Genomic DNA, 13,848 nt, shown 5'->3' on the forward strand with positions numbered 1-13,848 from the left:
GCTGAACCGACACCGCGCTTCAGTTGATAATGCAACTCCGAGCGCTGTGCTACAGAACAAGTTGTACTTGGCACACCGCCATGGTGCTGAGTGATCCTTCTCCTGCGGGATTCCAAAGCTTCCACAAACACAACGGGTCACTTTCCACTAATGTGACATAAAAGCAAGAGATTGAAAATGTCAGTGTTGACATTGGCTGCCCGATGAAATCAGTATGCAGACCAAGCTCTGTTTACAAGGGCAGAGTTGAAGCGAACTCATGAACTCCCTCTGTCCCCCGACCTTCCCCTGTCCCACCCACAGAGTCCCCACCAGTGGAGCAGCTGGCTGCAGCCTGACCTGAGTGGCCACCAAGTGATGAGTCTGAACCATCTTTAATGACAGCACAGCTAGTTTAGGATGAGAATGGCTGAATATCAAAGCTGCACTGCCCTGCTGCACAAACCAAACCAATACTTGATGTCTGAGTATTGCTTATGAAATAGGAGAATGGCAAACAAATAAACTGATGACCTGCAAAAGTGACCCAGGTTTGATTGTTAGAAAATGTGATCACAAAACTATGAAATGAAATGGAAAATTGCTAATATACTATGGAACACCATTCATCAGCGTTACTTTTTACAACTCATATCACACTTCAGAAGAGGAAATATCAAAATACACGGGGGACTATTGATTCAGCTCTAGCTGCCTTACAGCTGTCTGGATTAATTTCCCAAAGCTGTGCTGCGTTCATCCCAAGGAGAGTAAATTCTTTAAAGAAATCATGAGAACTAGATCAATTCACACAATGGCAGGTAAACCCCACAGTATTCAGGAAAGAATAACAATTTAAATCAGGATGGTTTTGTTTCCTAAACAGACTTTGGAAACAGCAAAAGTCTTGGTAGACTATTCTGTAAAAGCCACCACTATATGAATGCTAATATTTCAATCATGAGCCATCCTCTATATCCCATGACTTTTACATTAATGAGTAAATGAACTGTGAAAAGACATTAGAAAACACAGGAGACGTACACAACACATGGATCTATTCAACAGCCAGGTTTTTAGATATTTTAAAATTTCATTTGTGTCATGCTTCTCTCATCCAGCTGCATGGCACAGCATACCTGGCTCACCTCTCCTGCTTGTCTGGCTTTATTTCTACCCATTTGTGTTAGTGCTGGAGCTGGCTGCTTACCAATCTCCATAGCTCCATGGATTTGCTCTTCTATTTTAATATATTTTCTGAAGCTCTAGGGCAACTGAATATTAAAATCAATCTAGAGTCTGTTTTTGAATCCTTGCAGTAAATTTAGTAATTTAGTTAGTAAAAACTTTGCCTATTGTGGGATTCCAATTAAAATGGGAGATCATAAAGTAAAGAATCATGGCTGATGAAGAACAAATACTTGTGACTAATTAGTCAAAAAATGTTATGTCTCATATATCAAAAGATTGACTTTATTTACTCCTACTGTTCCTGCTAAATTGCTATAGAAGTAAAAAAGAAATCAAGAATGATTAATTTCTATCTAGAAATGTAATAATTTCACATATTTTTTTCCTTTCTAGAAAAGACAGGCAAGAAAATACCACAATAACTTCTTTCTTCCTTCCTATATCAATTCACAGTGAATAAATGTATAAACTGTTTTAATTTTCAAAACTGAAAATATACAGTGTTAACTGTTAAGTTTCAACCAAAGAAAAAAGGAAAAAGTATTTCAAGAAACATGTACCACTTTTTACAGTAAGCCACTATTTACAGTTAACCACAAAAAATAGTCTATTGAAATACAACTAAAATTACCTGCACTGATTTTAGCCTAAATGTTTTAACTGTAAACAGTTTGCTCTGTAATCAGATAAACTATAATCTAAAAGTTAGTAAATTGCATGAAAACAGAAATGATCATTACTTGCCAATAGGATGGAAGAAAGATGAAATATGTTATTACAATTAGGGACCTGTATCCTCTGACCTGTATCCTCTTTCTGCAAAAAAAAAGTTCCATTTTCCTCAAGATGAGACAGAAATATTTTCTACTTTATCAATTATAAACATACTAATATAACATTAAATATATTTTATATATATTAATATAACATTTTTTATTCCAGTGATTGAATGCAAGGTAAATGCAGCATTTGAAATGTCACTCCTTTCTATCAACTGACAATAAATTACTTATTCAGTTCATCATTTGCAAATAGTGTTTGGTACAGCTGACCTATTGGAAAAGTAATTAGTAATAAAATACACGAAAATATTTTGAAGGGACTGATTCTACCAGCATGTCTGAGCCGAGCACAGCAGCTTTGTGAGTTAAATTCACTTTATAAGGTGTAAATGCCGAGTTCTCTAGACATCCACAGAATATGAGATAGGATCTCCCAAATAGGACCCTCTCAAAATTAGATTTGTCCATCTTTACATGGAACATAAAAGGAAATTAAAAATCAAGGATCTCTGTTGATTTAATTTTTTATATTGACATTATTTTAGTTTACAGTTTACAGCTTAGTTTATATTAATTTTAGTAGATCTATTAGCAATTGATATTTATTATCTATAGAAGATTAGATTCAGCTGCAGTTTTGTCTGGATAAAAACTGTCCAGAAAGTTTACAACATTCTTACTTATTGCTGACATATTTTCATAATTAAGACTTTTTCCAAAATTTTATATAATTATTTATGTTTGGGAGTATTTGCATCACTAACACCAGCCTGGGTTCTGTGTACCTTTAACTATCGTGTTTCTCCTCACTTCATTGTTGTTACAGAGCCAGTGGAAACAGGCCATGATAGATACAATTATTATTGCCTTGGTGTAAACGTCCAGTTTTCGTTAATAAAAAAGAGATTTTTTTATTTTGTAGCTATAAAGAAATTTTGCTTCTGAATTCAGTTACTCTTGCAAATTCTGCACTATTTAACAAAACAGCAAGCAGGTCGGAGCGTTGCTGCTGTCCCGTGCCTGCAGCAGGCTGCACCCCTGCCCACATTACTGACTCATGAACTCTGCCCACTGTTATTGCTACAAAGCCTTGTTCTTGCATGTGACACACGAGTTCACAAACAATACATTTCTACAGCCTCTGTCTTGCTTGTCAGCTTATCACCTGTGAACTCCCTACAAATATTTAAAAAACAAGCCAGGACAGTTGTGTTGACTCAACAGTGTCAGCACCTCGGTCAGGTAATGCTCAGAAGGAGAGTCTCTCTCATTTAAGATCCTGCCAAAGGGTCAAAATCTTGCCTTTTCTGGCAAAACAGAGAATAGCTCTGTTAGATGCTTTAGAATTTAGAGAAATTTATAAATCCTTGGCACTGTTACTTGGTTCTGCTTGCAGGAAGGTTTTAACACCCTGTATCTCCTTCAAATTAAACCCTAAATGCATGGGATCACAGACAAAATAAAGCCACTTACCAAAACCTCTATCTTTTCTTTTTACAATTCTAAATATCTAAGTCTAACATCTAAAGGCAATTTCATCTTGCATTTTCATGCATCAATTATTACATATGCACAAACATTTCAATTTGTACAGACACACCATAACCAATTATTTTAGCATTCTATAGATTCAACATCAAGCCCAAAAACATACTTAGAGCTAAGGAAATACTGAGTGCACCAATTTTTGCATGACTTCAGACAAACAAGTTCAGACTTCATATAAGCATCCATAGGTGTTAAAAGCTCAGAAGACTTGTGAAAAATGCAGTTCTTATCTGAGATTTTACAGGGAAGGTTTTCCTACTGTATTGGAATCAAAAAGTTAATCTTTGTCACCTATTCTTCAGTTTTGAATAAATTTATATCTGACTTTCAGCAAAGCCGGTTTAGACATCACCAGCTTTCAGATCCTAACCAGTTGGAGCTTGTCAAACTTTTAGAAATATTTCCTGTAACATCAATCAAGAAATAATTTCACAAATATAATCCTACAAAAAGCACACACTATCATACTTGTGTGAAGGCACCAAAGCTCAGAGATAAGGCAGGTGATAAACTGACAGAAACATCCAGTTTCAAGATAGAAAACTTTTAATGCAACACAAATATAAATTTCAAAGTAATTCCTGTCTCTCAAGTGATCTGACTTTCCACAAAGCTGCTCTAGATTTACTGTGCAGCTAAGGTTGAGTCTCACAAGGAAGTTAGTCATCCTGTAAGTACCTTCTTTGCAATGAAAGCACACCTTTCCCTCCCTTTTTGCTCTAAAAGTCTAAGACAGAATTCTGTTTGCAATGCTTGCAGATAGAAAACAAGCATACAGAAGCACAGGACTCCACCCTGGCTCCCCAGTTCAGGCTGCACCCACTCCCAGCAGCTCTAGTGGAGGACTGTAGACACAAGCAGAGAACTTAAATAACTCTGTGCGTAGCAAAAATATTTATATTTATAATTAGATTAAAAATATCAAGCATGTTTACCTAAGAAATGTAATAGTTGTTTACAAGAACTTTGAAAATTATTGCAATTAAACACATATTTTAGCTTGCCCATGCAAATATGAGCAGCCTTATGCAGTTGTCTTTGTTTTCTGTACTTACTCATTACTCCAGCCAGCAATTACTTTTAAAATATCACAACATGATGTTGTTGCAGAATATTATCTGATATTCATTTGAAAACTAATCTCTGTCAGCTCTTCCATGAAATAGAGTAAGACTTTCTATGAAAAATCCCACCCAAAGTAACATTTCTTTTCCTCTATAGCAAGTTCCTTCACCCCCAAAATTTGGAAACACATCAAAACCCCTCTAAAAATACCTCGTTTCTTTCTCCACACAAGAGGCAAAGATAGTTTAAGTGATTTAAGTGTGACTATAATCCAACAACTCATTATCAACATTACACAATCTTTCCAGAAAACACCAAAGCCGTCAGGAAATGATCCCTAATTGCAGATCTGTTTGTCAGACTATTCCCCAAAGATATTATGAAACACTGTTCTGTTTTTTCATTCTTCAGATTCATGATAGATAATAACAATAACTTCATTAATGACATTTAAATCTTATTCCCAAAGCAGGCAAACTACTTTGCAGACCTTGTAGCCATTGTAGTATTTTTGGCTTCTAATCTAAAGTGCAACACAGGTTCCTAAATGGGGTAATTTCCAGGGCCAGCAGCTTTTTGGATCCCACAGTTCAGTCTGGTGTAACTAAAAGCCAAATTCCTGCCCAGCCCCAGACCCCCAGCAGGGCCGGGTGCTCATGGAGCCAACAACAGGGAATTCACTCTGACAAGGACTGAAAAGGTGATTTCAAGACAGAAACTGTAATAAAACAGCAGAGGATGTGTTTCTCAGCTGAGTAGAAACACAAGATTTCTGGACAAAGATAAAAGGGTTTTGAATTAATTGATAGCAGCAAAATAAACAGGAGTGGAGGAAAGGATTTTATAGTGAGAATTTCCATGTATATTTTATTTTCCCAAGTTTCAAAAATTAACTTTCCCTTTTATCTTCAGCAAAGTCAATGTTAAATTAATCTATTTTTTGTGTGTGAAATGGTGATAGTTACATCAATGACAGAGTGAACCATCAACAGAAATTAAATCTTATGGATTCCAAAGCAGCTTTGGAAAAACAAGAAAAAACTCAAATTCAATCTCATAAAAACAACTATAATTTTGGGACCACAATGTGGTTCTAGAAGTGTGTATTCACAAAGGTGAATTTTATATAATACCCTAATTGTCAGATTTGGAGGAAATTTTGATTCAGAAAGAATGCAATTTCAAAAGTGCAGTGATTATACTCTCCTTGCAAAGGTCTGTATTTCTTGTATTTTATGATCTTATGGACTAACAGGCTTTAAATAATTTTTGATTTATTTTGTACAAATGCCAGCAGATTTTTGTCAGTGCTGCTGTTACTGTCCTTTTATCTTCTCATCTCAGTTTTCTACAATTCCTTATTTTCAGGCCATTTGAAGTGCCCTTTATGAGGTTTATATTTGTATTGTAGATGTGATACAATGAACATTTACTTATTTTTTAAAATTTTAATCAATTTTCCTCTACTTTTTTTTACAAGTAAAAAGTCTGTCAACAACAAAGAGATCAGTAGACAGAGAAACTGTAATGAGGACCATGTTGTGCTACTGACCTATGCTGAAGACAAAATGGAAGATATCAATAATTAATAACACTTTGTGTATATTTACATTATTTTAATACGGTATCTCATTGTTTTATTTTATTTTATTTTACTTTTTATTATTTTATACTGTATTACATTATTTTAATACTGTCAAACTTTGCACATTTCCTATTGTTATGAAAATACAGCTGAAAATTCAAGAAAAAATCTTTCCTAAATGTAATGCCACCCAGGGTGGATCCTAATTTAACCTAACCACTGAATGACTCTGGGATGCAATTCCAGCTCAGAAATGTTTCCTTCCCACCAGAGCAGGGACTGACTCAGCAATAACCACCAAACCCAAGCACGGACATCCTTTCTCGTAATATGATGAATTTTTATTACACATCTTCCATTCAAGTACAGACTGGGCCCAAATCTGCTTCATTTCTGAGATAATACATGATCCTTCCTCAAGCAAAAAAGCATTTGAACAAACATCCTTTCTTAACATTAATGAACATGTTACCTCTTGCTAATTTTGTGACTCAAAGAACAAGATATTGCTCATATCTGAAGTTTTGTTAGATTTATGTACCTTTCCCACTATTGCAACAATTGCAGCCTGTATGAAATGGGATACTAAAGGAGACTATTACCATAAAAATCTTTTTCAATACTTATCTATAAATTAATTACAGAGATGTAGTAGTATATGTGTAAGAAACCAAATTATTACCTCAAGCCCTATATAATATACTCAGTGCTACCACTGATTATCTAATGATTATTAATTTAGATATCTATAATTTATAAGTTGTATATGAATGCTGTTTTCTGTTCTGAAATACTTGCTCCCCAGTGGCAGTGCCTTGTGCATGGATATTGGACATTACTACACAGACCCACTGGCAAACCTGAACTCCTGTTACACTGAGACAAAACAGCTCAGGAAAACAAAGTCACAAACCACTTATCCACTTCAGAAGAGATTCTGGCTCCACTTGTACTAATATTTACCCTTAAGATAGCAGCATAAAGATAAGAGGGCCATTAATTTGTAACACAAAGAGAATTGCCAAATAACATAGGATTAATGTTACTGTTTAGTTTAGTTATTTATTTATTTGATCTTAGAATGTGAAGGAATAATTAAGAGCAGCTAAAATATGTTTGGAACGGGCAAACTTTTTAATATCTCCCTTACCTCTTCCTACACTCTAATGCCACCAATTCCCATGTTATTCTTTCAGTTCCATTCTTTCTATTAGGCAAATGGCTGCTCCCACTCTCTTTGTGTGGCGCTCTTAATTGGTAAGAAAATATTTTTGCCTTCCTTCTTTCATCCATATTTTCCCTTAACATCCTGGGCTCCACTTTGATATTCTTCTGGAGATTTGGAGTTACCCTGTGTATCAGTGACCCTTTGCTGTAAAATGGGGTTAACAAGGTCACTTTGACAGGACCAGAAGTAATGTTTCTTTTGAAATTGAGTGCTCTGTTTAAATCTATTTATTTCTGAACTAAGTCAAGGCACTTTGAGCTGTCATGATGACTCAGAGCAACGTTGCAAAGCCTCAGTTCTACAAAGAGATTAGTCACTTTGTTTTTTTGCACTGAGCTGCTCTGAGTCAGCTGTAAATTGTTGCACATCGAGTACCTGGGTACAGCTTCAAATGGTGCAGGTAACTTCAGTGCAAATTCCTGAAAGCAAAACAGTCTGTATCTGAGCAAATGATTGACTAGGTCACCCTTCTCCAGTATATGACTGGGTTTGACAATGAAAGGAATTAGAACTGTGTGAACATTGATTTACATTTTTTCATTACAAGGAGAAATTTCAGGGTTAGCAGGCTGAGTTTATTAAGCTCTGAGTATACTGAACAATCAGTCGAGCCGTGCTCTTAATTCATTATGTCAGATAAAAAATCTAGACATCAAAAGGTTTACTTTGTTTTTTGTCTTAATCTATAAATGTAAACTTTAAACTTAATAAATACACTAACCCAAACTGTCTCCCTAGGCAGCAATACCATCCTAATGCTTTTTGGGGAAAAAAACCCACAAGAGACAGCACAGAAGAAACTGTGACATTTCTCTGAACTACTCACCTCTATTAATGCTTTCACATGGGTCCAAAGAGAAGAATGTAAAAACAAGCTAAACTGAGCAATTGGTATTTCCTTATGCATTGACAAAGGCATAATTTGTCCCTTAAGTAAATGGTTCAGGTAAAGTCCTCGGAAAATTTAACTAGAAAAGTATAGATTTTTAACACTGAAATAACCTATTTCAATACACACTATCTTATTTATTATAGATTCTCCTTCTTCATAGACCAAGAAATAAAAAAAAAAAAAGCTATTTTTTGCATAGGCTTCAGAAAGAATTACTGTTGTAATTTATTCCAGGCTTCACAAAGATTTACTGTTGTTCCCAAAGTAGGAATTCTCAGTGTTTGATTCCCAGTTGGCTACAAGAATCATTAACCTCTTTAGACATCAAGAACAACAGACCTTTGCATTGCTTGCTGATCTAATATTAACAAATGAGCACTTTAATCTCAATTTTATTTACAGATAAATCACTTCTCATCTGCTAAATCTGCTGCCTGAATCTGTTAGAAGTCATTGCAGAGCTTAATTAGCTGATTGGCCAATTATTTGATTATGCTAACCTTAATTCTTAAATTTAACTGACGAAAAGTGTATTTTTCTTGGTTTCCATGTGAGTACAACTTGTTTGCTTAAAAAAAATGCATAAGAACTCAGATTTGTCTAATCATATTGGTGATTATTGCCAAGTCTGCTGGGAATCTAATGTGAATGGTCCTTTGCAAGTCATGTATGCATTGCTGATATCTTCTCTCACTGTGACAGATTTGCTCCCTATAGGATGAAAAGTGAGTGCCCAAGGAACAGGCACTAGTTTCAGAGCTGACAAGTGAGCAAAATATCTCACCTACCTGCTCATGAGCAGATAAAATGTACTCTGGGCATCTGATGGTCACAGAGTTCTGCACGGAAGTAGAAAGGCATTCCTGCATTCTGTGCCACCCTTCCTCAAAGCTGTGCTAAGAGCACTAAATTAATGAGCCAACCTTGAAGAGAAATTATTTCCTTCCATGAGCAAGTGGAGAAGTGGGGGGAATTTGGGTCAGAAGCAAACACAATCGTCATTCTGCTCCCTTCTGTGTCAGCACAGGGAACTGGCTGGACATGAAGGAAGGAACGTGCTCCATCTGGCAGGGTCTGATGGCACACTCCCCACTTGTGCAATGCTACAGCTCAGGGGAAATATGATTCAGAGGATGCCTCTGAGTCACAACTTCTCACTGAGCTGCTCCGAACGGGCATGGCCACGTTTTGTCCCATCCTGGAACAGATCTGCCTCACCCTGTGTTCCCAAGTGTGTCAGGCAAGCACTGACTTTGTGAGGGGCACCAAAGCACTGAGCACTAATTCCCTTTGCAATAATCAAACCAGACTCATATATACTAACGAAAAGGCAACCACTCTGTGCTAATGACGTCAAACAGTAAAGCAGCATTAGGTATGTGTGGTCCGAGCTGTCTGTGGTGTCACGCTACCGTGTAAAATAATTCCTGACAGAAGATGAAGGTATTTTCACCGCATCTTTGGGAAGAGGAAATTACGGGTTCTGCGGAGCTCACGGCATTGCCACTGCCAGGGGCACTCCCTGAAGCTCGCTCCGGGAGCGCCAGGAGGGGCGCGCTGACCGTCCGTCTGTCCGTCCGTCTGTCCGTCCGTCCCCCCGCGGGTCCAGAGGCGCTCCTGGCCACCGCCCGGGTACACAGCCACGTCCTCGGCACTCCCCAGAAGGGCAAACATGGGGGCAGCTGCTCACAGGAGCCACCCCTGTAGCCCCTAGGCCCAGCTACCCAACCCTACCAAAATAAACAACCCACTGCATGTCACCAACACCACACTGCCTCTGCCAGCAACCAAACACATTCCACCCCTCACCTCTGGGTACCATATGTTTAAGAATCATCATTAAAATACAAATTCATCACAAACTTAACTTACATTAACCAAAAGGATTCCCTGCAACAAAATCAAAATAACATCAACACCAACAAAAGTTACGGACAGTACTCCCTCATTCCTTCACCACAATTGCAACTACCAAAATGCTCCTCAATCATTCCACTTTTCCCTTTCTAGCATTGTTCATCCATGTTTTGTCTGTTACCTCTTCCTCTGTCCTTATCTCAAATTCCTCATATCCCTGTTTGGGCACCAAAAAGACCTTTTTTTGTTTTTTGGTAGGGGAAGATGAAATTAATCCTGCTGTTGCTACAGATTGCTACTAGAACTATAAACCCTGGTGACACAGTCCATGAGGCCAGTCTTTAGTGGCAGTGACCAGCACAGTGCCCTCCCTGGCAGTCACATCTCCAGAACTGGCTCAGTTCGGTCAGAGTGTTGCCCGATTGATAAATGACACAAAACTTGGATAAGTTTTGTGGGTGCTTTATTAAGGGCCCGGGGAACTGGGGGACTCACGTCCCAAAGTCCGAGCCCCCAAATTCACGTATGGGTGCTTTCCTCTTATACATGCAATTCACAACAAAGTCTCCAAGAAACAGTTTCCTGTTCCCCTTGCCTGGTCACAGACCCCTTGTGATACATTCCTTGGTTCACAAACAAGATCATTAATCCTCTGCTTATCTTATTCTAAGAGCATTGTATGCTGCCTCCAGACAGGTTAGCATTCTTACTTTCCTGCACTAGTTTAATTATTTATTAAATCCCTAAGACTACCTGCTAGGTTACACACAAAACCCAACACACTTTCAACGGCTACAAAACTACTTTTTAACAAACCAGTTCACACACAACTCACTATAATTAAATATTTTGCTAAATTTCATTTCTTTTCCAACAAGAGCAGTGATCTCATTGCCTGTGGCACCTGCAGAGGCATTGCCTGGAATTCTGACTCCATCACCAACCACCAGCAAACAGTGGGCAATCAGCACCCAGCAGCAGACTCACTTCTCCAAGCCATGTCAGTCTTTCTCCAAACAGTCCCAGAATTTTCTTATTCAAGCAATGAGGATGGATTCCAGGATTCATCCAACTTGTGCAAAAAGCTGAAAGTTCTCATTTATAAACTATCTAGAGGGTATTTACTTCTGCTAATAATTTTTCAAAATCAAAGAATGAAAGGCATACTGGCTAATTGATATAAAACACCTTTTGGTAGATAGGATGTACTGCAAAGAAGGCAATAGGAAAGGTTCATTTGCACTCAGTCTGGGAAAAAAATGCTTTTGATTTACAAAAACAGAATACCATGAATAGTTGAAAACTGATATTAATGATACCATTTTCATTTCCATATATAAATGGGTATTTTTAGTTTCTGTTCCACTCTACTATTCTTCAAAGACAGTCTGGGAAATTAGTGATAAGAGTCTGGTTGCTTTAGTAGTTTCCCTGTCTTAGTGACCAGGACATATGGCCAAACTGTGTATAGCAAAAGGTACATTTATATTTCTTTCACTAGCAGAGTTGCATAATATCACACATAATCCTAAATTTGTATATCCCAAACAGCAACTATCCATCAACAGGAAAACAAACAAGCAGAATAATCTTACTATTCATTCATGACCCAGTGAGAAAACGTTGTGCAAATGTGAGTGTGTGCCTTTGAAAAACAGCATTCTGTGGCTCTTTTCACTGCATGGTGACACCATCCCCAATTATACAGAACAGTAAAGAAACCAAGGGTCTGAGTATTTCTGTAGACAATGATGTGATAGGATTAGATAGATGGTGAAAGGAGTACAATGGAACAAATAAACAACCAAATCCTCATTATCAGAGAGGTGCTGAGCACCCACAGCTCCCTCTAACTTCAACCGGGAACTCTTTAATATGTCTGCCTTTAATCTCTGTGCCCGAGAATCTTAAATTCAAATCTGTACATTTTCATAAGTAAGCATCATCACAATTGCTGTGAAGATTCCAGAATCTTATTTCAGTCCAGCAAGGAAGGCCTGGATGAGGGAAATAAGACCACATGTAGCTCATGCTGGGCAATGCATGTGTAGAGGACTCTCAGAGCACAGTGGACTCTACACAAACGTAAGGATGAGGGAAGCCCTCAGGTTGGCTTTACAATTTTATATAACCCTTGATACCAAAATGTGTGAGGTTCTTTGTCATGAACAGATTTTATCTATAAAACCACTCTTTTGAGAAAGGAAGGGATTCTTATTTCCATTAAATAACCAAGGGATTGACACAAGGTAGAAGGAGAGATTTGCTCATGGAAGTAGGGCAAGCCTGCTGCAAATGGAAGTGACAAATTAGAACTCCGTATTTGTACCTTAAACCTGGGTGTTACTCTCCTCTGGATCTTGGTTAAGAAATGGCACAATAGTTTCATTTTCTTATTCCACTGACATACAGTGGACAGGGACACTTCCCCATCTGCAGAATGACCCATGCTAACTGGTAATTTAAAACTGTTCTCTTTGATTTTGTGAGCTAACTTTGCCTCTTGTAAAAATCACCGTATGCCCTGCTGTGAGAGCAGAACTGCTAAGAAGTTAATGAGAGCAGGCTACTCTGGAGATGGGAAGGTAAAATGAGGGAAGAATTTGGGCCATAAATACATATTATGAACAATTACTTTAATTTCTTTTGCACAAATGTATAGAAACATATGATTAGTGAAAATGTAACACATACAATTGAAAACTGTCAATCTTACCTTGCACTTAACATCCTTTGGTTGCTAAATACTTCTGGGATATTTTTATTCTAAATTTCTACAGAGGTAATTTCTCCAGTTCCTTTTCTTTTATGAACATGTCACAAGCAAGACTGAGCGAGGATTGTGTTTTACTACTCAACAAAACTGATTTCCTTTCTGTTTTTTATTGGGTAATTACTCCTGAAGATGTAACTGAGGATAGGCATAAGACAGGCTGTTGTAACTAGAATAAATGAGCAATAAATCATGCCATATCACATCCAAAACCATTTACTTCTTATATCTTAACTAAATTAATAATATCACTCCTTGTGGAATTTCAGAGATCCCTGCAGGAACCCAGTCCTTGTTCCTCAGTACTTCAGCCACAGATGACATATTTGGCCCTCCAAACAATATGACTGCCAATAGCTTAATTGCTTTATATTGCACACATTATAGCCACTTGTGGAAACTGTAGTGAAAGAAATGGTTTCAAATTTTTGGCCTTTGACAGTGCTTGCTTCATGCAGACAGTTGGTAGGGTAGAAAGAGCAAATACATGAAACACAAAGCAAACATACCTCCAGCTCCAAGAGCTACAGGTTCTTCAAGTCTGGTGAAGATCAAGAGATGCGTGGAGGAGATCTTGATTTATCTTTAGTTTCTGAAAGACAATGCACCCACAGGTAAGGAAATATTTCATACACAGGCTGTTGGTTTCTGTAAGCAAAAGTGAAGAATATAAAGCTGATTCTATATAAAAAGTGGGGCACTGACTTTGTGAAGTGAACAATGGCTATGTGCCAGACAAGTAGCCAGAGAAATGGTAAGAAAGAAACCTACAGAAGTTTGTGAAAGTGATAATCATTTGTGACAAAAAAGATAGTAAAATTATATCCAATCCCATAGCCAGACAATTATATCAGTAATGGAAGGGTACAATACACTAACAGGTACACTTAAATGTTTTATATAAGCTATAAAAATAAAAAAAACATTACTACAGGAAACCAGTAATTT

General features: G+C 37.4%; 1 protein-coding gene across 1 annotated transcript in view; it reads right to left on the bottom strand.

Moving 5' to 3' along the window:
* The window catches only part of NXT2 (nuclear transport factor 2 like export factor 2), a 52,149-nt gene that overhangs the window by 36,547 nt on the left and 1,754 nt on the right, over positions 1-13,848 (bottom strand). Inside the window, exon 2 of the mRNA XM_063170555.1 lies at positions 13,410-13,492. The gene's annotated coding sequence lies outside the window, so the exon portion shown is untranslated. The remainder of the gene's footprint in view (positions 1-13,409; positions 13,493-13,848) is intronic.

The sequence above is a fragment of the Melospiza melodia genome, chromosome 16, assembly GCF_035770615.1.
Source record: "Melospiza melodia melodia isolate bMelMel2 chromosome 16, bMelMel2.pri, whole genome shotgun sequence".
Taxonomy (NCBI): domain Eukaryota; kingdom Metazoa; phylum Chordata; class Aves; order Passeriformes; family Passerellidae; genus Melospiza; species Melospiza melodia.